Source organism: Canis aureus, chromosome 3, assembly GCF_053574225.1.
Source record: "Canis aureus isolate CA01 chromosome 3, VMU_Caureus_v.1.0, whole genome shotgun sequence".
NCBI classification, from domain to species: domain Eukaryota; kingdom Metazoa; phylum Chordata; class Mammalia; order Carnivora; family Canidae; genus Canis; species Canis aureus.
The window spans coordinates 69,139,158-69,161,840 of record NC_135613.1 but is presented as its reverse complement, the minus strand read 5'-3'; the positions used below and the strand labels follow the sequence as shown (position 1 = coordinate 69,161,840).

General features: G+C 41.1%; 1 protein-coding gene and 1 long non-coding RNA gene across 19 annotated transcripts in view; one reads left to right on the top strand and one right to left on the bottom strand.

The window, feature by feature from the left end:
- The window catches only part of NCAM1 (neural cell adhesion molecule 1), a 295,457-nt gene that overhangs the window by 145,990 nt on the left and 126,784 nt on the right, over positions 1–22,683 (bottom strand). The gene's annotated exons all lie outside the window — the stretch shown is intronic.
- On the top strand, positions 3,116–21,133 carry LOC144305578 (uncharacterized). The gene is made up of 4 exons (XR_013372575.1): positions 3,116–3,292; positions 4,684–4,760; positions 8,657–8,778; positions 20,740–21,133. It is a non-coding gene; the product is annotated as an uncharacterized LOC144305578 (long non-coding RNA).

The following is a 22,683-nucleotide window of genomic DNA, read 5'->3' as shown; positions in this document are numbered from 1 at the left end:
CAGGGACACAACGGGCCTGGTGCTCACGGGGAGGCTGCTTGAGTTTCTCTCTCTCCCTCCCCCTCTACCTCTTCCCCCCTTTCACATGTTCTCTCTCTCTCGCTACACAACCATTGCAAAGATGGTCAGTTTTGTGATGAGATAGTGATGGGTAAGTGGTCTCTCTCCTCACTGCTAGCACGTCCTCAGGCTGTTTTCTCACATCCTGGCTGCCTCCACTCTTGCTCTTCATCCACTGGTTAGGTGGGCAGGACTTCTGAGCCCGAGCTCTGCCAGGTTTTTGTTCCTGTTCTTTGTCGTTGCTGTTATGTGTTTATGTATTTATGCATGCGTCTATGTATTTATCCCTAGCCTTATTGAGGTACAACTGACAAGTAATAAAATCTGTACATAGCTAGGTTACGCAAGGCGATTTCTAAAAGGTGTACAAGGTAATGATTTCTTATACGTACGTACTATGTGCATGTTGTGAACTGATTACCATAATCAAGTGAATTTACATATCCATCGCCTCCTACATTTATGTAGACTGCAAGAAGCTTCTGCTCAGCAAAGGACACCATCGACAAAATGAAAAGGAAAATTACCGAGTAAAGTACTTGCAAACCACGGGCCTGCTCAGAGGCAAATAACTAACATATACAAGGGAAGTATACAACTCGATTGCACATGGGCACAGACACACACACACACAACCCACTTAAAAAATGGCCAAAGGATATGAATAAACACTTTTCCAAAGAAAATATACAAACAACTAACAGGTACATGAAAAGATGCTTGACATCACTCATCATCAGGGAACTGCAAATCAAACCCACCCTGAGATACCATCTCAGAATGGCTCTTCCCAAAAGGACCAGGGTAAATGCTGGGAAGGATCCGGAGAAGAGGGAATCCTCAGGCACCATTGGTGGGAGTTTAAATCGGTGCAGCCACCGTGGAAAACAGTATGAAGGTTCCTTGAGAAATTAAAAATCGAACTACCATGTTGCCATTTGTGTTAAATAGAAACTTGTTTCTCAACTAGTACCTGCAAATAAAACAGTATCCAGCCCTGAGTGTGTGTAACAGGGATCTTGTTTCTCTGTTCTTCTGCTCTCCTTTCTAGAACAATCTGGAAACTCATTTTGTTAGCTGGCTAGCTAACAAAATCCATTAGTCCTGATCTTCACTGTGTCCTTACAGAATCTAAGACATTCCTGGCCATCTTGGGAGTGAGGTGAGGGGCTATTTTCTTTCTTGATTCTCTGTGTGATGCTCAGAAACTATAAAAACCAAAGCTGATAGTTGGCCTTACGTTAACAGAGACTTGGGGATAAGCTCACACTTGCTATCAACTCCTTGCTTGCATATTTTGAGCCTTTTCCAGGAATGTGCAGGCAAAATATGTTGGTCCAACTTTCGGCTTTCCATTGATAATATAATAAAAATAAAGCTTTATTTGCATGGCACATATTTCCAAGCTGTTTCATATGTTTTACAATGAACACCTGGATTCAAGTAACTTTTGTTTGCACTTGCTCTGAATATACTTCCATCAGGTGGTGGGAGCTATGAACAAAATACCCGAGATAATGGCAACTCAGAAACTCAGAGAACATACAAAGTGGACCTTTGGTAGCTTTGCCCCAACCAATTCTCTCCCAGGATTACGCAGACCACATAGGGATCCTCTCTCCCTCTACAAATTTATTTTTTATGACTCTTGAATAATGCCCTAAGTTTATAACTATCTGCTATGTTCTGAATGTCTGGGCCTCCTCGACATTCATATATGATAAAATTCTCATCCCTGAGGTCATGACATTAGGAGGCGAGACCCCTAGGGAGATTTGGGTCATGAGTATAGAACTCTCAGCATAGGATTACTGCCCTTACACAAGAGACCCTGGAGATCTCCCTCACCCCTTCTGACCTGTGAGGTTCCAGTAAGAAGATGGCCCTTACCAGATACACACCTTGACCTTGGACTTCCCAGCTTTAAAAACTGTGAGAAATAAATGTTTATTGTTTAGAAGTCAGCCAGCCTCTGCTATTTGGTTACAACAGGCTGCACAGACTAGGAAGCTGTTTTTCCCAAATTTCTGACTTCCTTCACTCAAAACAGAGTCACTGGTGGGTTGGGTCCACCAAGTTCTGCAAGATTTTTCTTCTTCTTCTTCTTCTTCTTCTTCTTCTTCTTCTTCTTCTTCTCCTTCTCCTTCTCCTTCTCCTTCTCCTCTCTTCTCCTCTCTTCTTCTTCTTCTTCTTCCTTCATTAAGAAAAAGGGAACTTGTCTTCGCTTGTTTCTTGGTACTTGCACCACAGATACACCCTTCTAATGCACCACTAAAATAGCTCCATGAAGCAGGGACTTGGCTTCATTTCTGTTGATTCTGCTGCCTTGATGGGTCAGCAAATACCTGACTGAATGGTATGATTTCAAAACTGAAAGCTGAGTAATCTGAGTGCACTTCCTAGCCAGGATCTTTTGGGTCAGAAGTGAGGGGCTCTCTGAGCACTGTGGACCAGGTCTTCCACCAGAGGGAGCAGGGCTGCCACCACACTGCAGAGGACAGCTGGTGCAAAACCACAGAGGTGCCGGAAGATCAGAAGGTCCCCAGGCACCGCGAGAAAGAATTTAAATCAGAGACAAAGTGACAAAGAATAAATCTTGGGGTCCATGTAAATAAATGCAATGACTAGATAAAGCCTCAGCAGTCCTTCCTTTTCTCCTGCTGCTTAACTGTCTGCAGCTCGTTAGGGAGGTGGGGCTGTGTCTTCTACAGCTGTCTATCTCCTGGTTCCTAATGTGGATGGAGTTAGCCTTGGCACAATGCATCCTGTCTTAAAGCAGAAAGGAGAATGACCACGGCTAAACTGCTCTGAAATTCCACCACTGCAGAGCTCTGAAACTGTTCTATTTGTATCTGACTCCGGGGAAAAGATCAGTTAGATGGCTTGTTTGGGGCCTGGCACAAGTGGCTGGGATGACTTCATTCCAAACTCTGGGCTGTGATTCCACCTAAGAACAATAATTCTCCACAAAACCGCCTTCGAATCACATAAATGGCAACAGAAGTTTAATATTCAAGGTCTCCACTTTCTTCTTCACACACACTTAAACCTAAAAAGGGCAAGAGTTTGAAGCACTGACCATCCAAACACACACTGATTTAAGAGCAGACCGCTAGCCCTGTCTGAGCCTTGCAGCACGGGAGACAAGGTGACCAGCCGAGGATTCAAAAGGACCGACGTGGGTGACCAGTCTGCCTCCTGGATCACTGTCCATATTCCACGAGACCGTAAGGTCAGTTTCTGAGCCCTCCACCATCTGAAAGGGAGGCCACTCCAAGAGAGATCGATCTAAGCTGCGTTGTGATTTCAAGAAAAAGACTCATGTCCAAGTAAAGTAGCAAGACTCGTTTCATTTAGCTCATAAAGCTTTGGAGAGTCAATTATTCATCCATGGTTGCTGCAACAAGCAACAGCAACCATAGACACCCTCCCATTTCCTGAGCGGTTCCACCGTCTCAAACCCTAGGTGGAACCTGCCAGCGCACACATACCCAATTCAGGACGTTCCAGGCAGCCCACAGATGGGATGTCCCTGCTGAGGAATCGCAACACAGGACATTCCAAAGAGGGAATGTGATCCTGTTTTAGGTTTCTTTTAAGGAAAACATATAAAAAAAACATATAGAAAATTGTATACAAGAGAGAAAAAATTCAAATGAACAGTGACACGTTCCTACAGGGCAAGATGCTGGTGTCTTTCCTTACACTGGTTGGTCTATAGCAAGTGGTCAACAGGGGACTTCTGATTATCTAATTTAAAAAAAATTCTATGGGGATCCCTGGGTGGCGCAGTGGTTTGGCGCCTGCCTTTGGCCCAGGGCGCGATCCGGGAGACCCTGGATCGAATCCCACGTCGGGCTCCCGGTGCATGGAGCCTGCTTCTCCCTCTGCCTGTGTCTCTGCCTCTCTCTCTGTGTGTGTGTGACTATCATAAATAAATAAAAATTTAAAAAAAAATAAAAAAAAATAAAAAAATAAAAAAAATTCTATGGACATATCTAAAAAGAAACCAGAGGCTCAGGTCCCTTCTAAGAAACTATCATTGCACCAGGGGATGGCAATGTTAGATACAGAAGGATAGGAAGCACAGTAGCTAATCAAACCCTTTGAGAGTCTGTAAATTTTTTGAAAGATTTATTTGAGGAGAGGGGAGAAGGCACAAGCGGGAGGGGCAGAGGGAGAGGAAGAGAGAATCTGAAGTTGACTCTATGCTCAGTGTGGAGCCTAAGCCCGACATGGAGCCTGACGTGGGAATTGACCCAAATAGCAAGACCCTGAGATCATGACCTGAGCCAGGATCAGGAGTCGGATGCTTAAATGACTGCATCACCAAGGAACTCTAAACTCTTCGAGAGTCTAAAATGCTTTCCAAAGTTGGGAGATCCTGCATACGAAGAAGGTGGCTTCTGTTCTAATCCTACTTCTCTATGCTAGAAAGGCTTTCATAAAATCTGCAAGGGAGGGGAAGAGGCAGGGAGTGTGTGAACTCTCAGAGGGGAAAGAGAAGGCTGGCCACACAGAGTAAGACCCACGGAGAAGCTCTTGGAATGTCTGTGGAGAGCTTTTTCTCTATGTAATGGTGAACAATGAGCCTTGTCAATTTTTTCTTATTTTTCATTATAGGAAACGTTAAATGTCACAATACTTCAGGCATGTGGCGTGAATGGAAAACAGGATGGCACAGTGACTTCACGACAATGGTAAATCAAATGTTCTGTCTGGCAGGAAAAGTGTCATTAGCTTGCGAGGTGATCTAGCTGATGTCATTTTTGAAACAGAAGTAATATGTCTATCTGAATTTATGAGGAAAACAATCGATTTTATTTTCATCCATTTACTTTTAGAGGTCAGGAGGAAAATATTTATTGTACCTTTTAAAAGAAATAACATTCATTATACTCCCCCAAAAAGCAAGTTCCACATAGAGTAAATATTTCCACTGGCAAAACATAGAAGGCGGAAGGAAGTTCATTCTTTAAAAGTCAGTTTATGAAAGATGAACACCAGCCCCAAATGGAGCAGGAAGGTAAAAATAGCTGATCATTTCTGTTCACTCACACAGGTTGGTTCTGCTTTAGCTATATTTCCATGGCAAGGTCAAGGAAAATGTACTGAAAAGTAGACTCCTCAACAACCTGCTAAGGAGCAGGCTAGCCACAAACAGAGTGTCCCCAAAGAGGTTATCTAGGCAATTCACCGATTTTGCTATTTTTCAGTCCAAGCAACTGTTTTTGGGGAAAAAGAGGGTCTTTTCCACACAGGATACATTAACAGTAGAGCTTAGGAGCAAGATCTGCTATAAGAAAATTTGGATGAAAACCAATTTAAATAATCAGAAAGTTTATTCAAACAATCATGCTCATTGTTCATGATTATGATGAATTGTTATTGATGATAAAGGATACTTTTGATATATTTTTGAGTGAAAAATAGATTTTAAGACAGAGTGTGATCTGTTTTAAAGACATACTTTTATAATTAGGATGCATAAGAAAATGAGTGGAAGGATATGTAGCGAGGTGTTAATATTGGCTGTGTTTTCAGTCATGTTTACTAATGAATAATTTACATATGGTGAAATTTGCTATTTTTGTATACAGTTCTAGGAGTTTTGACAAAGGCATACAATCATATAACTGTCATCCCAATAAGGATATGGAACATTTTCATCTTTCCAGAACGTCCTTCTGTGTGTGTCCTTCTGTAGTCCATCCTTCTTCCCACCCAGACCCTAGCCATCTATAATCTGCTGCCTTTCCCTTACTTATCACATTGCTTATTCTAGAAAACCATACAAATGGAATCATACAGTAGGTAGCCTTTTGAACCCTGGTGGGTTTTTTTTTCTACAATATGAGATTGTAGATGATGATTTCTTGATTCTTGCTATTTTGTTTTTCTCTGTTTCTTTTCTCTGTTTTCTAATTTTTCATTAAAAACAATTATTTTTCCAATTGAGGAAAATGAAAGTAAAAGTGAAACTGTGATAGACTTTATGATAAGTACATAAAGCCACTGAAAGCACCTGTGAAAACAGATTTGGTAGAAGATATCAAAAATGTGGAATTACCAAAAAGTTAACTTTGAGAGCCAACAGAGAATCAGCCAGAGCTCAGCAAAAATCCTACAGACTAGCTGTGTGATTTTGGGCAGTTTACTTATCACCTTTTAGCTTCAGTGTCAAAGTAGGGATTCAAATTGTGCCTCTCTCACAAAGCTGTAACAAGGACTAGATGAGACTGTGAATGTAGGCTACTGGCACTTGGTAATCTTTAGTACTAAAATTGCATTTATGATTTATCTGGCTATTATCACTATTATTACCATTAAGGAGACTTTGGGAGTGTTTCTATATGAAAGGACATTCTAAGCCCAGGAGATGAGCCAGAGCATAGAGAATGACAAGCAGGGGCACAGGGAAGGGAGCTGGGTCATAGGCTCAATATTTTATTTTATTTATTTTATTTTATTTTATTTTATTTTATTTATTTTATTTATTTTATTTTATTTTATTTTATTTTATTTTATTTATTTAGTTGAGAGAGAGAGAGAACACATGAGCGAGGGGAGGGGCAGAGGGAGAGAGAGAGAATTCTCAGTAGACTCCCCACTGAGCAGAGAGCTCGATGCAGGGCTCAATCCCAGAACTGAAGAGATCAGGACCTGAGCCGAAATGAGGGTGGGATACTTAACAGACTGAGCCACCCAGTCACCCCTCAATATTTTAAACCTTAAAACTAAATTCTAGATGTTTCACTTCAGAAAATGTAAAACCGCTGATTTTTCTAAACAAAGTTAATATCCTTATTTTATTATGACTTCTGAATGAATTCATCCACCTGTGATCTTCCATTCTTGAAATTTTAAAAGCAAAGGCTCATTATTCAAGGCACCTTGGAAAAATGCAATATTAATAGTAAAAGGCCAGCCACCCTTAGAACTTTAATTCATATTTATTTACTATTTAGAACCCAGGGATTATTCAGTGAACACATATATTTGTATCTGTCTGATTCTCCCTCCACCCCATATGAATGGCCCAAACCCTCTGACCTTCCTCTGTCCATTGCATGAGCTCAATTTAGGGAAGATAAAGATAGCTAATCATAATACAGTTAGTAGTCTGAACATGAACATGACATCTCAGATCACTGCACAATGAGACCAAGCAATTCTAGATGTTCATTTTTGTAAGGTTTTTAGTTGTCAGAGACTCTGGGGTGAGAATGAGTTCATAAAAACCAAATATGATCCACCTTTATCTTCCCAAGACTACAATGCATGCCAGGAAGTGAGTAAGTCTGTCTCTATTGGAAAGCTCCCAAATGTTTTGATTGAAATAGAACATCTCATTTAATTCTGATCCTTGGGATGAATTCCTAATTCATGAACTGATCTGGGCTTTTCGTAATAGATGGCAATTGAATTAAAAACATGTCTGCTGTCTCTGGCCAAATACACACATATATTAAAAGCAGAACTATTGGCTTCAAGCATCTTGGCCAAAAGACAACTATAATTACATTTCAGCTAAATTCATATACATAACATTCCTCTGTGTATGTCTCTTTGTGTGTGCCTGTGTGTGTCTGTACATAAAATGTTCATGGAATGTACATTATTGAGAAATCTCATAGGCCAAGGAATGACCCCCCTCCCCCACTAAGTCCAGGCCAACTCTATCAGATGCCTGTTTAACAACAGGAAATGGTTCTTTTGACTAGAAAACAGACCATCTCCCTATCCTACCTGTCACTCAAGACACAGCTCAAGTGCCACTTCTCCATCAAGCCCTTCCTAGTTTCCCTATGCCAGATGCAATAACCGCCTCCTTTCTACTTTGGATTATTTATATACACGTTTTCTCCTCACAACAAAACAAAAAGCTCCTTGAAAGCAGGGCCATGGATAATTCGTATTTGCATTCTCCCCTTCCCGTCAGTGCCTAGCACAGCACTTTGTACAAAACGGGCTCAATATAAATTTTCTGAATCAAATGAGTAATTTTGACACAATGATCAATGTTGGTTCTCATAAGATAAGTAATTGCTGAACAGTCCAGAAAATATGACATGGGAATACAGCTTTGATAGTACTGTAATTTCTAATTCCTGACAATTCCTGGCTCCTCTTTAAACCCTGTTAATATTTCAGTGGACATATCAGATTTGTCCATCCATGGATCTCTGGGCCCAATTCCAGTAACACAAAAACAATTTGAGTATTGAGGGGTTAAGAAGAGACTTTTTTGGATAGTAGAGAGTACTGGATTGGGATGTATGAGGGCATGAGGAAATGATTTATCTTCCATATGTAAGCAGGGTAACAAAGAACTTTTTACCCAAACTTATACACTAATCACAGGTAGCTTCAGTGTTTTAGTCAATTAAATGACCCACATAAGAGATGAGTCAAAAAAAAAAAAAAAAAAAAGAGAGAGAGAGAGAGAGAACGCATGTTTACCATCTTATCAAAATCAAGTAGGATGCTAGAGGGATAACTTTCTCCCCAAATACGATAAAACAATTATCCAGAAAGTCAGAGAGCTTGGAACAATATTGATCTCAGTCTGGCATCTCTCTATTCTTTTCCAAAGTGTCAAAAATTTAAAAGCCAGGGAACAAATATGGCATCTTACAGCATGAAGCTCAGAGAAAAGTAACATTCGATGACTACCTACCTGATGTGTGGCTTTGTTTGCCCTGTCTTCAGAACAAGGTGAGTTCCCATTTAGCCTATTTGACAGATGACAATACTGAGGCTCATGTTATTAAAAATTATGCATACACTAGAGTCCATAGAGCAGAAAACATTAAAGTCAGAGCTCACTTCCCAGAAGTTAATCTTTAAAGTCCGATATTAAAATTTGGAGATTTACAGACAACGTTGGTCAATTCATTTTCAATTGACTCAGATGAACACAACCCGTTTCCTCACTGCCAGAGTCTAGGGGGAGCTTATCTCCAAAGGGTTGTAGGATTTCCAGAAAATTCTGAATTTCACTAGGATTTCACAATAGTTTCTGAGCAAAGGACAATGCAGGTTTAAGAACACAAAAGTTAAAAAAAAAAAAAAAAAAGAACACAAAAGTTGCAGTTCATCTGCAGACTTCTACTGGGTTTTGCTCCCAGGATGGCTCCAGAGGACTCCATTTCCTGGACATGTGCCATTTGGTCAACATGACATGTGCAGCATCTCTAGGAGTGGTCTTTTCTTTCTTAAAGTTAAACCTCCATAGCATTTATTGAGTGCTTATTCAAAATTTTGGAGTTTTGCACATTTTATTCCAGTTAATTCTCACCACCTGATGAAATTTGAGCCCCTTGAGAACCCTCAACGACCATCCAGGGAGGTTAAGCTGCTGGGTTATGCACACACAGCTCTTAAGAGGTGGAACCAGAAAGGGAACTCAGATACTCCTAACTTCAAAGCCCAGGCTTTTTCAACTCTACCATAGAAACCACACTCCTCGCCAACCCTCAAGGATTTCTGCCTTCTGCACCTCAGAGCCCAGCTCCTTCTCAGGATTCGATCATTTTCTTAATGCTCCTCTTCATCATCAAATAATTCACCAAAATGAACTACAAGTTGTGAATACTCTTAAAAAAAAAATCACTGAGTTAAACACACAGAATTCTGATTCCAGCTCAGTTACTTCGGGACCGGGAGGGAGAAAGCACGAGCCACTGCCACCACTCTGCCTGCCATCCTTACATTTTTCTCGGGACTGTTTTAGAAACAGATGGGCTAGTGACTGGAGTATTACCAGTTCCAATCTATGCAGCTGGAGCATCCCAGAATTGCAGAAATAGCAACCTTCTGAATAATTTTTCCTGCCACAAACAACTGCTGCTTCTGTTATAATAATCCCCTTCGCAGGCCCAGGGGCCATTCTTCCCATCCCAGAGCCATGGTTCAGTTTATTTTCAACCACAATGGTCTTTTGTATTTCAGCTAAGAAATGTTTCAAATATGTGGACCACCTGATCTTTGTTTTGTCTTTTCTAAGGCAGATATACCAGATAATAACATTTGGGTGCAAGGACATTTTATCTTCAGCTATCATAAAAAAAAAAATAGAAAGAAAAGAAAGAAATCTAAGATGGGAGGCAACTTAACTGTTGTTTTTTTCTTCTTTCTCATCAAAACGGGAGCCTGCCTGTGGACAGCATCACGATGAACTGCCCAGGTTAGGACACCAACACTTAGGCTCCCAAAAGGCCAATTACGTACAAAGCACAAACCTTGATGGCCATATTTTAACCATGATGCCACGCAGCCAGAAGCATCCAGTTAAGATGTTAGTGCTATGAGGGGTAGGGGGAGGAAAAGCTGTATCTCTATTTTCTTTTTCATTTGAGGGTTTTGCAACCACAAACTACTCATCTGAACAAATGGGACCTGATGCTGTTTGGAAATAACTGAAATCACAGTACAGAATCATAAACTTGATTTGTCATCCATGGAATAAGACTTGGTTTTTCAGATAATCTTTCTCCCCCAGGGGCAGAGACTGTGCCAACTGATCAAATAAATGCATAAGTATATAACTGTTAAAATTATTAAAATTTTTTAAAAGTTATACAAACTGTGTAACTCTGAAGAATCTGGTTAGTTTTCCATGATGACAAAGTTATATAAACATATAATTTCTTTATTTTCAAATGCACTGTTTTTGGTTTTTAAGATTTTGTTTATCTATTTATGTGTGAGAGAGTGAGAGAGCATGAGCAGGGGGAGAAACAGAGGGAGAGACACAAGCAGACTCCATGCTCAGCACAGAGCCCGATGGAGGACTAAATCTCACAACCCTGTCGCGATCATGACATGAGCCGAAATCAAGAGTCATACTTAATTGACTTAATTGACTGAGCCACTCAGGCACCCCTAAATGCATCATTTTTATAAGTTTTATTGAGCTATAACTCACACCAAATAATTCAGCCTTTTAAAGTACAGTGATTTTTTTCAGTATATTCAAAGGATTGTGCACATTTGAATCACCAGTATCTAATTTTAGAATATTTTCATCACCCCAAAACATACCAATTAGCAGTCACTCCCCCTAGCCCCTAGCAATCACTAATCAACTTCCTGCCTATTTAGCTTTGCCTTTTGTGGACATTTCTTATAAATGGAGTCACACGTGGTCTTCTGTGTCAGCTTCTTGCACTTAGCATCATGTTTTCAAGGCTTACCAGGTTTTAGCACATATCTGTACTTTATTCTTTTTTTTTTTAAAGATTTTATTTATTTATTCATGAGAGACACACACACACAGAGAGAGAGAGAGAGAGAGAGAGGCAGAGACACAGGCAGAGGGAGAAGCAGGCTCCATGCAGGGAGCCCGACGTGGGACTCAATCCTGGGTCTCCAGGATCACACCCTGGGCTGCAGGCGGTGCTAAACCGCTGAGCCACCGGGGCTGCCCTACTTTATTCTTTTTAATAGCCAAGTAATATTTCACTGTACGAACGTACATCTTTCTTTTATCCATTAATAAATTGATGGATACTTGGTTTGTTTCCACCTTTTCACTATTGTAAAGAAGGTTATGAATATTTTTCGTGTGGATATATGTCAAGTATCTAATTTTTAATGAAAGAAAGAAGTGTGAGTAATTTTATGCCAGTGAATGGAAAGGTTTTCAGAGGAAGAAGTGAGAGCAAGCTAGGTCGGAACAGCCTGAGGAAAGCTCATGTGGAAATGCAGCACATGGCCTGTCCCCAAAGGCCCTGTCCTGCCATACGGCAGCAAACAACAGCTGTGTCTCTGTGGGCTTCCCCGCGTGCTGTTAGGATCACCGTCCTCCAACCTCAACTGTACATAGCCACATACCCAAGGGTGATAAAACTTGCCCATCGCTGCCCCCCACCACCCCATGATCCTCAAAACCCATAGTCATTTCCTGGATTGTGAAGTGGAGCTAAACCTCCATGACATTCCTCTACAACAGATGCTGATGGAGACCAAAATGACCTAAAAAAGGTTTGCTCACTAATGACTGAAGCAAGTCAATAGGCAAATCAGATTTTTATTAACAGTTCTCTTCCACTATGATGCACTGCCTCATCCAAATGAAAAGAGCTCATTCAAATAAACAGATAAGTTAATAAAAGAGTAATTTAACCTACTTAGTTAAAATATTCCTACACAGTTTCAGGCTACTTTTGTTTCTGTGTTGATTAAATATCAAAGGCATTCTCCAAGTGTCTGAAGTACTAACCAAAGAAGGTATACATTAACTTCCTCACCCTCAAGTAAAATATTATTGCAGGACTCAAGTGCATAAGACTCAATTTATTCCACAACTAGAGGTTCAAAAGATCAGTAATTACGAAGCTATGTAGGACAAAGGGATGTTTTGCATCCTCCAAATTATCAGAGGTAGTTTGCTAACTAGTGCCTGTGGACAATGAGCAATGACCCCCAATTCGGCTTTGTTCTCATTAGAAAGGACTTCAACCAAGCTGAAAGGCAGCCGGGTCCAGTAATACCTCAGTCAAGCCCTGTTGTGTTTTCACAATTGGATCTGCATTTTTTTAAGGAATAATAATAAAAAAAAAAATAGACCAGTGTCACATGCAATACACTCATCACATCTTGGTCATTTCCCCCAGCAAAATTACAGCATCTGAATTTCTTATAATTAAAAAAAAAAAAAAAAAGTCAAGAAGCACATCCAATTCTATGCGCCTAAACTATTAAGCCTAAATTTTAGTGGGGCAGTATAAATCACTACTGCCCTTCTCCCCACTCCTACAAACAAAAGAGGCTCACCCATCCCTCTTCCCATCCACCACAGGGAACAAAACAAAACAAAAACCTAGTGGGGCCTCCAGTCATAGTACCCACCATGGAAAGATCCTGGGGGCAGTGGTGGGTCTGCATTTAGAAAGCTGAAAAGAAAAGAGATCTGAAGGAGAGACACACAGGACAAAAGAAGTGTCTAACCCAGGGGTTAGCAAACTATGGTTCCTCGGCCAAATCTTTACCCACTGCCTCTTGGTAAAAGCCCTGAGCTACAGATAAATTCTACTGTAAAATTATATTTGAATTATTAGAAGAAAGTAAAAAATAAAATAGTGTTTAATACATGTGAAAATTACACAAAAAACCTGATTTCGGTGTCTATAAATAAAGTTTTATTGGAACATATTTCCAATTTACATTCATTCATTCATTTACATATTACATAAGGTTCTTCATGGGCTACAAAGGCTGAGTTGAGCTGCCCTAGCAGAGACCAGATGGCCTGCAAAGGCCATAACGAATTATGATTGAGCCTTTTATAGGAAAAGTTTGCAGACTCCTTGCCTAAACAAGCCGAAGCATACATTCCATCCCAAATCTCTAAAATGGATCTCAAGAAAGAGAACAAGTTCTAAACCACCCATTGTCACCAGGTGGGTAGGTAGGCCGTGCATTTGCAGAGGGAGGCAGCTTAGATGAGATTCCTGTTCCACAGAAGCACAGAAAATCATTAGACACACCGACTCCACTGGGTTGAGAGTTTCTGCCGACAAACGACTTGTCTCTTTTTATAAATTTGTTTCAAGCAACACAGCTTATCAGTGAACACAAGAACACATTAGCGGCCCACAAATTAGCATTTAGTACAATTATCTACAAAAGGGACAAGGAATCCATTTACATTTCAAATCTTCTTCACTCCATTTAGCCTGAAACTTTTTTCAAGTAACACATTCAGGAACACTAGATAACTACTTCTTATCAATTTGGACGCCATTTTAATCCACCCTTAATAATGCTGCTGTTGTGTGAAGGTGGAGGAAGGAAGCAACTAGGGAAACAGAATAACTAATGAAGAGAAATTGGAAGCCTGGCAAGCTCACTGACAATAGCCAGTGTTGTGATGTCAAAGTTTCATTAATTGGATGTGTTAATGAGCCACTCCCTATGTACTCACGTTTCCTTAGCTGGGTCCTGTCCTTATCAAAGAATGCAATGCTCTTTCTTTTGCCTAATTCAAAAATAACACGCAAAAAGATGTCTGTGAGCAAATTCCATAATCTGAACATCAGCCACTTTTTTGTGTGTCTAATAATCAAGCAGATATGTTTCTGTTCTTCTGTGAGAATAAAGAAGCAACCAAAATGCAAGATTCTAAATGCTTTCAAATCCTGGAATGGGAATTAAAAGACTTTTAGTAGTTGACCTGGTCTTAAAGATTTTGCTCCACAAGTCTCAGCTGTACTCCTCACCTTCCCCGTGAAACTGCTAACATGTGGCTTGCCTTCCGTGGCTCATTTATGCACAATAGTAGCATGACGGTCTAATTTTTAATCAAAATTTGTTCGTGCTGCAACTCTCTGGTTCTTTTTTTAAATTTTTTTAATCATTCAAAGTAAATAAGTAAATACCAAGTTGCAGAGAGGCACAGATGGCTGGGCAATCTATGGGAAGCCCAGATGGTCTATCAACATGCCCATGAGCCAGTCGTCCCGTTTGTGGCTTCCAATCGGATGATGGCTGGGATTAATATCACCTCCACAGTTTCCATGCCAGCTGAGGAGCATACAAGACTGGTGTTTGGGCCAGAAAAGATCTGACTAAAGGCATTCAAGGTCTCACCTTGCTGTCTGCAGTAAATGTGACTCCATGTTTCATATGAACTGAAAAGGCTGTTATAGGTGAACTGTGCTTCTAACACCACATGCATGCTTGTGTGTGGCGACACGCATGCCCAGGTGTGTTCTCATGTGGATTCTAACCTCCAATTTTTCTTTTTTTTTTTCAATTTTCCTTTATGACAATCCCTATCATATTTATAATTTATGTTTCAAGGGGAAAAAATTCTCTTGAAAAAAAATACAGAGGGAATACTATTCCTTAAGGAATACTCCCTAAGTCCTGAAGGAACTTTTTCACATGACTAAAAAAGCGCAATTATTATTTCCGACATTATACAATGGTAGAGTTTATTACAGTCTTCTGAACAAATAATGAGTTTGCAGAATTAGGAAATAACCACATTTCCCTCCATTTTTATCAGGTGCAAATCTATATTAACGGAAAATAAGAACAAACATCCCAGTGTTCTTAATCAATTTGTAGAAAGGACTAGCAGAACACCATGTAAATAGGCTAATGTGTGCAAACAGAAGAAAAATCCTTGGTGTTTGAAAATCAGATTACTCATGTTATAAAATAATACAAATTATTTAGGAAGCATATGCTGGGAAATAGCAAATCCATAATCCACAAGTTATATAACCCCTGGGCCTCAGTTTCCTAACAAGGAAAATGATGTCAAAGAGTAGACTATGGTCATGAAAATGAGTTAATTACACTACAGCGCCTGGCACGCTGTAAGTGTTTGAAGGTGTTAACTATTACTACTTCACTATTAACATTATTCCTCAAGTGTCAATCACATTTGTTTCCAAAGAACCTTACTTTTTTTGATACATAACAAGATAAGAAGAGGTCACTGACTGAGCATAAGTGTGAGCAAAACAATAGGGAAATTAATAAGCAAGTAATAGGGAAGAAAGAGGAGAAAGTATAACACCAGGATTTATAATGGAAGGGCAATACACCATGCAACCATCATTTAGAAGAGATCATAGAGGAACGTAGTTAAATATGGAAAGAAGTAGAGTATGAAACTAACCAAGGAAAATAATGATGCTATTAAAAACAAGGTCACACCTTTAGTGGTGCTAACGGCCAATGTGGGAATTGGAGCCATTATGGAAGAATCTACTGGCTCTTTTATATCTCATTTTAAAGCTTTTAATAATTATTCAAACTTCCTGGCACTACCACATAGTGGAAACCATAGGAACCCTGGGATGGTCACCAAGGAATATTCTAGAAGTAGGTAAGTGAGCCAACACAGAGCAACAGCAATTATATTGCGCTATTTCCAGGTCAAAAGCAAACCTGGTAAATCTTATCTTAAATCTCCCAAGAAAGTGTAGGTTCACTCCTCCAGGTACAAAAAAAGCTGGATCCTACTAATTTGAATACCATCATGTTCCTTCTTGGAACAAAGGGAATAAGGCAGAAAAGAAGTACATGATCTCTTTTCACACATTCTCTTTTATTACCTGGAGGCAGGGTCAAAGACCCAGATGGGTAGTTCAGGAACATTCATAGGAAAACCAGATTAGAGTTGCCATGGCAACCCCCCAGGATGAGTCTAGAGATTGAAATGCCAGGAGAGGCACTGCTGGGTGGCTTCCACTGGGCACAATAGGCAAAATTCGAAACTCTCAGCCTGTTAGGCTCTGGTTGATGAGAAGTTGGGATTCTTCCATGGACAGGACTTCAAATAACCTGTCTGTTCTCTAAAAATAAAAATCACTTCAAGCAAGCATCCTATAATCAGTCAGTGAACCCAGTGCTTTCACTCTTTGCTGATGTGGGTTTGGTGGCCCTTGGCTTCTTCGGTTGCTCATTTTTTTCAACTCCTTTTGTCCTTTCTGGTTTGTTTGTTCATTCACATTGTTCTGTTAGTTGAAGAAGTTATTTTAAACACAAAGTATTCTAGCTACCAGTCCAGGAAAGCATGCGGTGAATGTGACATGACCACAGTTATCAGCAGCCATGCAGTGGTGAATTCAAGAGACACAAATCAGATTGGAGTGCCCCACCCACTTCTTAGCAGGCGATGAATCTCTCACTTCACTCAATGCCCTCCCATCTTCAGTATGCTCTCTACTCCTCTCCTCCAGATTTCTTCAAGGTCTTCTTTATCCTCTCCTGATGGACTGTCCATGAGGTAGCATGATATCATAGTTAAGATCACAGACTCCAAAACCAAGCCATTTACGTTTGTCTTCAAGCTCCACTAAATAAGTGTGATCTTGGGAAAAGTAATGTCTCTGGGGCCTTGGTGTTCTTCCCTGCAAAATGGTAGGAAAATAATAGTGCCACCCTTCTAATGTTGTTTCAAGGATTAAATGAGTTTCTATCCATAAGGGGCTTGGAGGTATGCCTCACTGGCACTTAGCATTGTGTGACTATGCACCAGGAAAGGGAAGCAACTTCCATGATGGTAATTTGAAGCAAAGGTCCTGTTCAGTGGTTTTAATGACCTCCAAACCAGAAGGCTGTTTAATCTTGGTCTCCAACATCATCATTCTCCCTGTTCCTGTTTCCCAGGCCTAGCTGCCTGCCCAGCTTATATTCTCAAAGTCCTCATGAGCCCTTCAAACCCAACCAACTGGGACACCTGGGCGGCTCAGGAGTTGAGCGTCTGCCTTCAATTCAGGTCGAGATCCTGGGGTCCGGGATCCTTCCCGGAAGGAGCCTCCTTCTCCCACTGCCTGTGTCTCTGCCTCTCTCTCTGTTTCTCATGAATAAATAAAAAAATCTTCAAAGAAAACCCAAAAAAACAACCCAACCAACTAACTCAAATGGGAATACACTAGGTCCCTCTCATGCCAGAGCCTTTGTGCTCCTCCAGTTCTTCAAATAGCTGTCATTATTCTGGTCTCAGGCCACAGGTCACCTTCCCAATGAAGCCTCACCTGATCAGCCCATGTGGAAGGGCCTTCTTCATCCCTGCAAATGGTTCCCTATCTTAGTATCCTCTTGTAGTTTATTCACAGTTCTGATTGCTGTATCTGAGATGACCTTTCTCACTGATTTGTCTACTTATTGATACATGTCCTCTCTACTAGAATAAGGCTCAATGAGACCTGCCATCTTGTATTGCTCACTGCTACATCCCTGGAAGCTAGAACCATAGCTTGTGCTTAATACATGCCCAGTGTTGACAAAATGAATTTGTTGAATAAATTCCGTATCATAAATTTCATGACACTGCATAAATTTCAGAAATTTTCTCTCTCATATATTTGCTTAAGAAATACTTCCATCAATTATGTCTAAGACAAAAAGCCTTGGCACTTTTTAGAAGCTTTCAGCCATCTGAAATACTGAGGTATTTATTTCCTGAAACAGGAAATAAATGAAGTTTCTCGTTTTCTTTCTTGTACACTGAACACTTCTGCACTTAACTCAGAAGTTTACACAAGTTCAATTTAAATGCGCCTTGATGATAATTGTGATCCTACTGTGATTTTAGGTATTTATGTCAAAACAGATGTCCATAAATAACCAGTAAATTTATTTTGACATAAATGCCTCCTGTCCTTTAACAAACAACTCAATTGTTTTCACTAACAGCTATTCTAAAATGTGTTCTCAAAAAAAAAAACAGCTACTAGCCTTAGGACAAAGAGTAAAAACAAGCCCAATTCATCCCTTAGCCAGTTTCAATAAATGACAAGTTGATATGCTAAGAGCTCCCAGTGAAACTGGCAGTAATCTGACAAGTACCCAGACCATTCAGCCAACAGGAGAAAATATTTGTTGACTCCTAATTTGATTACCACTCTTTATATTTGCTGGGTGACTTCATCCATTGTGGTTGAACTGAACAAATGTTTACTAAATTTCTACCTTGTGTCCCACCTTTCAGTTAAGTCCTGGACAGAATACAAATGGTAAGACACAGAACCTGCCCTCAGATGAGTTAATATTTGTACAGGTGCCTGGCATACAGTGGATGCCCAATAAAAGTATGTCGAATGCACTAAAGCAGAAAATAACATTAGATAACAGCATTAGAAAGATTGACAACATGCCCTGGGGCTTCTGGGCTGAAGAAGGAGAAGGGACCTAAAAACCCAACTCTGCTGAAATCCCAACTCTGAGGCTTCCTAGCTGTATGATCTCTGCTTCATAACCCATTAAAAGCTCAATTTGATTCCATGAAAACTGGGGATTGCAAGTCCTACACCTTGCAGGATTTGCTCTTGGGGCATTAGATATGATATTTGTAAAGCACTGGGTTTGGCACAGGGCAGGGGCTCAACAAATGGCAAACAGGATCTGGCATGGAAGGGAGATGATGGGGAGTGGGCTGTGCTCTGAACCAAACCTTCAATGGGAGAGACTGATGACGCTTTCCAGGTAGACGATATGTTGTAAGCAGAACCTGGAGGAGAACCACGTGTGGCTTATCTGTCTGGAGGCAGTGAATCACTCTGTAGCCATGTTAGAATGGCCAAGACGGAAGACAGCAAAATGGAAGGTAAGACAGAGGCATGGGCTGAGGGCTCTGAACCCCAAACCCAGGACTTTGTAAATATGTGCGGCCAGTTAAACAGAGATCCTCTGAGAGTCTGGGGCTGGGAGTATACAAACTGCTAGAAAAATCAAACAACATGTTTAGAAATTCAGCAAAAGCACAGAGCTAGAAGGGAGGGCTGATCTGGTCCAATGGCCATATTTTTAGAGATCAGGAAGTTAATACTCAAAGTGCACAGGAAAGAGCTCAGAATCCCAGACAAGCTAATACCTACCAGTTTCCAGACTGGAATCCCAGCCTCTTCACTGTTAACCTAGCACATTCCCACCAATGCCACCAAAATACGGGGTGTATATGCACCCAAACGCAGCATTTTATACATGTGTGTGCATACACACACAAAAATGTATCATGCTTATGTGAAAATACCCATCAGTGTAGATACTGGGGTGACAGGGAATGACTTTCTCTGGGGCAGAGAAGCAGACAGCTGCAGTAAGCTCTCCCAAGCCATCCCCCCTCTTTCCAGAATGGGCACAATGTCTCCCTCCATCCTGGCTCCCCTTCCACTCTCAGACTTACTCAGCCCCACCCCCGCCCCCCACTGCCCTGCCAATCCCATCTCTTACAAACATTCATCAAAGTTACACTTTAAGGAAGCAAAGAGATAAAGCAAGAAAGTGAGGCTTCCTACAGGACAGGTCTAAGAAACTGATGCAAGGCAATGGCATGAAAACTAAAAAACAGGGCTCTGCTTTATAGTAAAAAGAGAGTATGAGACATACCAACCAAATGTAACATGTAAGCCTTGCTACCATCTTGACTTAAAGAAAAAAAAATACGGTAGTTGTAAGAAGAAAGATCCAAGATAGAGAAATGGGAATGAGGACTGAAGATTAGATGATACGTACGAACGACATGGTTAATGTCCCACGTGACAGGGACATGTCAATCTTTTTAGAGATGCCTACTAAAGTATGTAGAGGCATAATTACAAGATGTTTGAAATTTGCTTAAGGTACTTTGGGCCAGTAATGAGCGGAGGCAAAATCTTGATAATTGTTGAATCTGGATAATGGGTATGTGGCGGTTTGCTGTGCTATTCCGCTCTGAGTATGTCTGAACTTTTCTTGCTAAAAAAAAAAAAAAAAAAATCAAACCAAACAAACAAGAAACGCTTCATTACAGCTCCCCTTCAAACGCTGTCCCAGTCTCGTACTCCGCCGCCTGACCTCCCGGTTCATCCCATCGCACTTGAACACAGGACCCTTTCTGAGCCCTCGTCCCTTCTCACCCTCCTTCGTTTCTCTGAGTCTGCTCACCTGCATCACTGGCTTCAGGAAGCACCCAAAACGGTCCCCATCATCCCGGCTCTGACGTCTGTTGACCCACCTACACATTCACCGGAGCACAACACACACTCCTGTGTGCACACTCATTGGATCGAACACACCAACCCCTTCTCTCTCTCACGAGAATCGTCCTCCTTTATCTTGCTTCCTAGGGAAGAGCCCCGCCACCAATCCCCCCTCTCCCGCCCCAATGTCAATTCCTCCCTGTCCGCATTCCCCACTTCTGACTGAGGACACGTTTCGTCAATTCTATTCCAGGAAGGCACCTCAGATTCATCCCCACCTCGTCACCCCACGGCCTGAGGCCCAGCTCAACTACGCAATCCTGCAGCAAGGGTCTGCTTCTCCCCCAGCCGGCAGGCATCCCCAAGCCAGGCCATCCTCCTCTCTGCTACGCTGTGCTCTTCCTGACGTCAGACTGGCCTTTGCCAGAGCTGCCTCCAGACCTCCCCTAACTGCCCACTCCTTCAGAGCCCGACCGGTCTGCATCTGAACTCCTGTGGTTCTAAGAGCAATAATCAGTATAATAAAAACACTGAATATTTACTCTGTCTCATGCATTCTACTAAGGTACTTCATTTGCATCGCTTTATTTAGGTTTTACAGAAGATTTTTTTAAATTTAAATTCAATTACAACAGATTAAAAAAAACAACTACTATTATCCATTCTACAGATAAAGAAACTGAGGCACAGACAGATAACAGTCATTTGCTCAGGGTCACACAGTAAGTAGCAAGGCACAGATTGTGAACCTAGATGGTCTAAGTTCTAAAGCACGGGGACCCTCCCAGAAGGCTAACCTAGCCAAGTCCCTAACATGAAGTTAGCATCCCTGAGACTCAGTTTTCTTCATCTGTAAAATGGGATTAGTAACATCTGCCTCATAAAATTGTTAGGATTCAGTGAAATAAGCACTCAAAAAAAAAAAAAAAAAAACCAACCAGCTTCTGCTATGAATTAGACTATTTCCAGTGTTTCTGAGAAGGGTTTTAGAGAATCTCAGCTTAGTGTGGGTCCCCTCACAGTTTCCCTGGTGTTTCAGGACTCCCTGGAAGAAGCCGGGGACTTATCACAGAGTCAGCCTGGGTGTGGCGGGCTCCCCATGTTAACAGAACCATATCCAGACCATCATTCATCATTTAACTGTGCTCAGCACTGACTGAGTGTCCTCCACCGTGCTGTGAGCACTATGTAAACTGGGTAAGATCCCTCATCTTAAATATCAGTCTGTGGGTAAGATAGACACAAACAAAAAAATTACATCATAGCCAGGTGAGTGCTCAATCAGAGGACAGTACCCAGAGGAAAGTGACGCTGGGAATGTAGTCATTAGCTTTGCCTGGGGGAAACCAGAGACAAGGCCCAAATCCATCATGAGCACTTAGCAAACGCTAATTTATGGTGGATCTGCTATACTGTTCTTCAAACACATTCCCTTTACAAAATTACTGAGTTTTGATAAGACCTCAGCTAAATATCAGAGTTTAGTTTCTTTCTGTGCTCAAGGTCATCAAGAAATCTTAACTGCAAAACCTCAAAGGTCCCATTTACTGAAAGCGACCTTGCATCTCAAAGAATATAAAATATATTTCATTTTTAAAAAAATGCTTATATTATTTAATAATTCAAAGACAGATATTATTTTCCTTTTATATGAAAATACTGTATAAAAACATAGCTATGGCTTTCTGCATATAAATATGATTTAATTTTAAAGACTCCCCCTCCACGGGGGCACCTGGGTGGCTAGTGCTTGAGTGTCTGCCTTTGGCTCAGGTCGTGATCCCCGGGGTCCTGGGATCAAGTCCCGCATTGGGCTCCCTGCGGGGAGCCTGTTTCTCCCTCTACCTGTGTCTCTGCCTCTCTCTCTGTGTCTTTCATGAATAAATAAATAAAATCTTTAATTAAAAAAAAAAGGTTTCCCTCCATGTTTCTCTTTATTTACAAAACGTACTTGACGTTCTTGTCCTTATGACTTAGAAAAGACTAGATCACAGCCAGTGGAGTTGGTCTGAAACAAAATCTATCTGCAGTCCCTTTATTCCAGTTCAAGTGGCCCAGACACCCTCACTGAGCCGCTGGTCGCCAGCCCATGGGCCCTGGGAGAGGCAGAGTCATTAGGGCTGAAAGGAGCCGTCCAGTGAACCGTGGGCCTGAGCTGCTCATGCCCAAAAGTGGGCCCCCAAGAATCTGTTGCCAT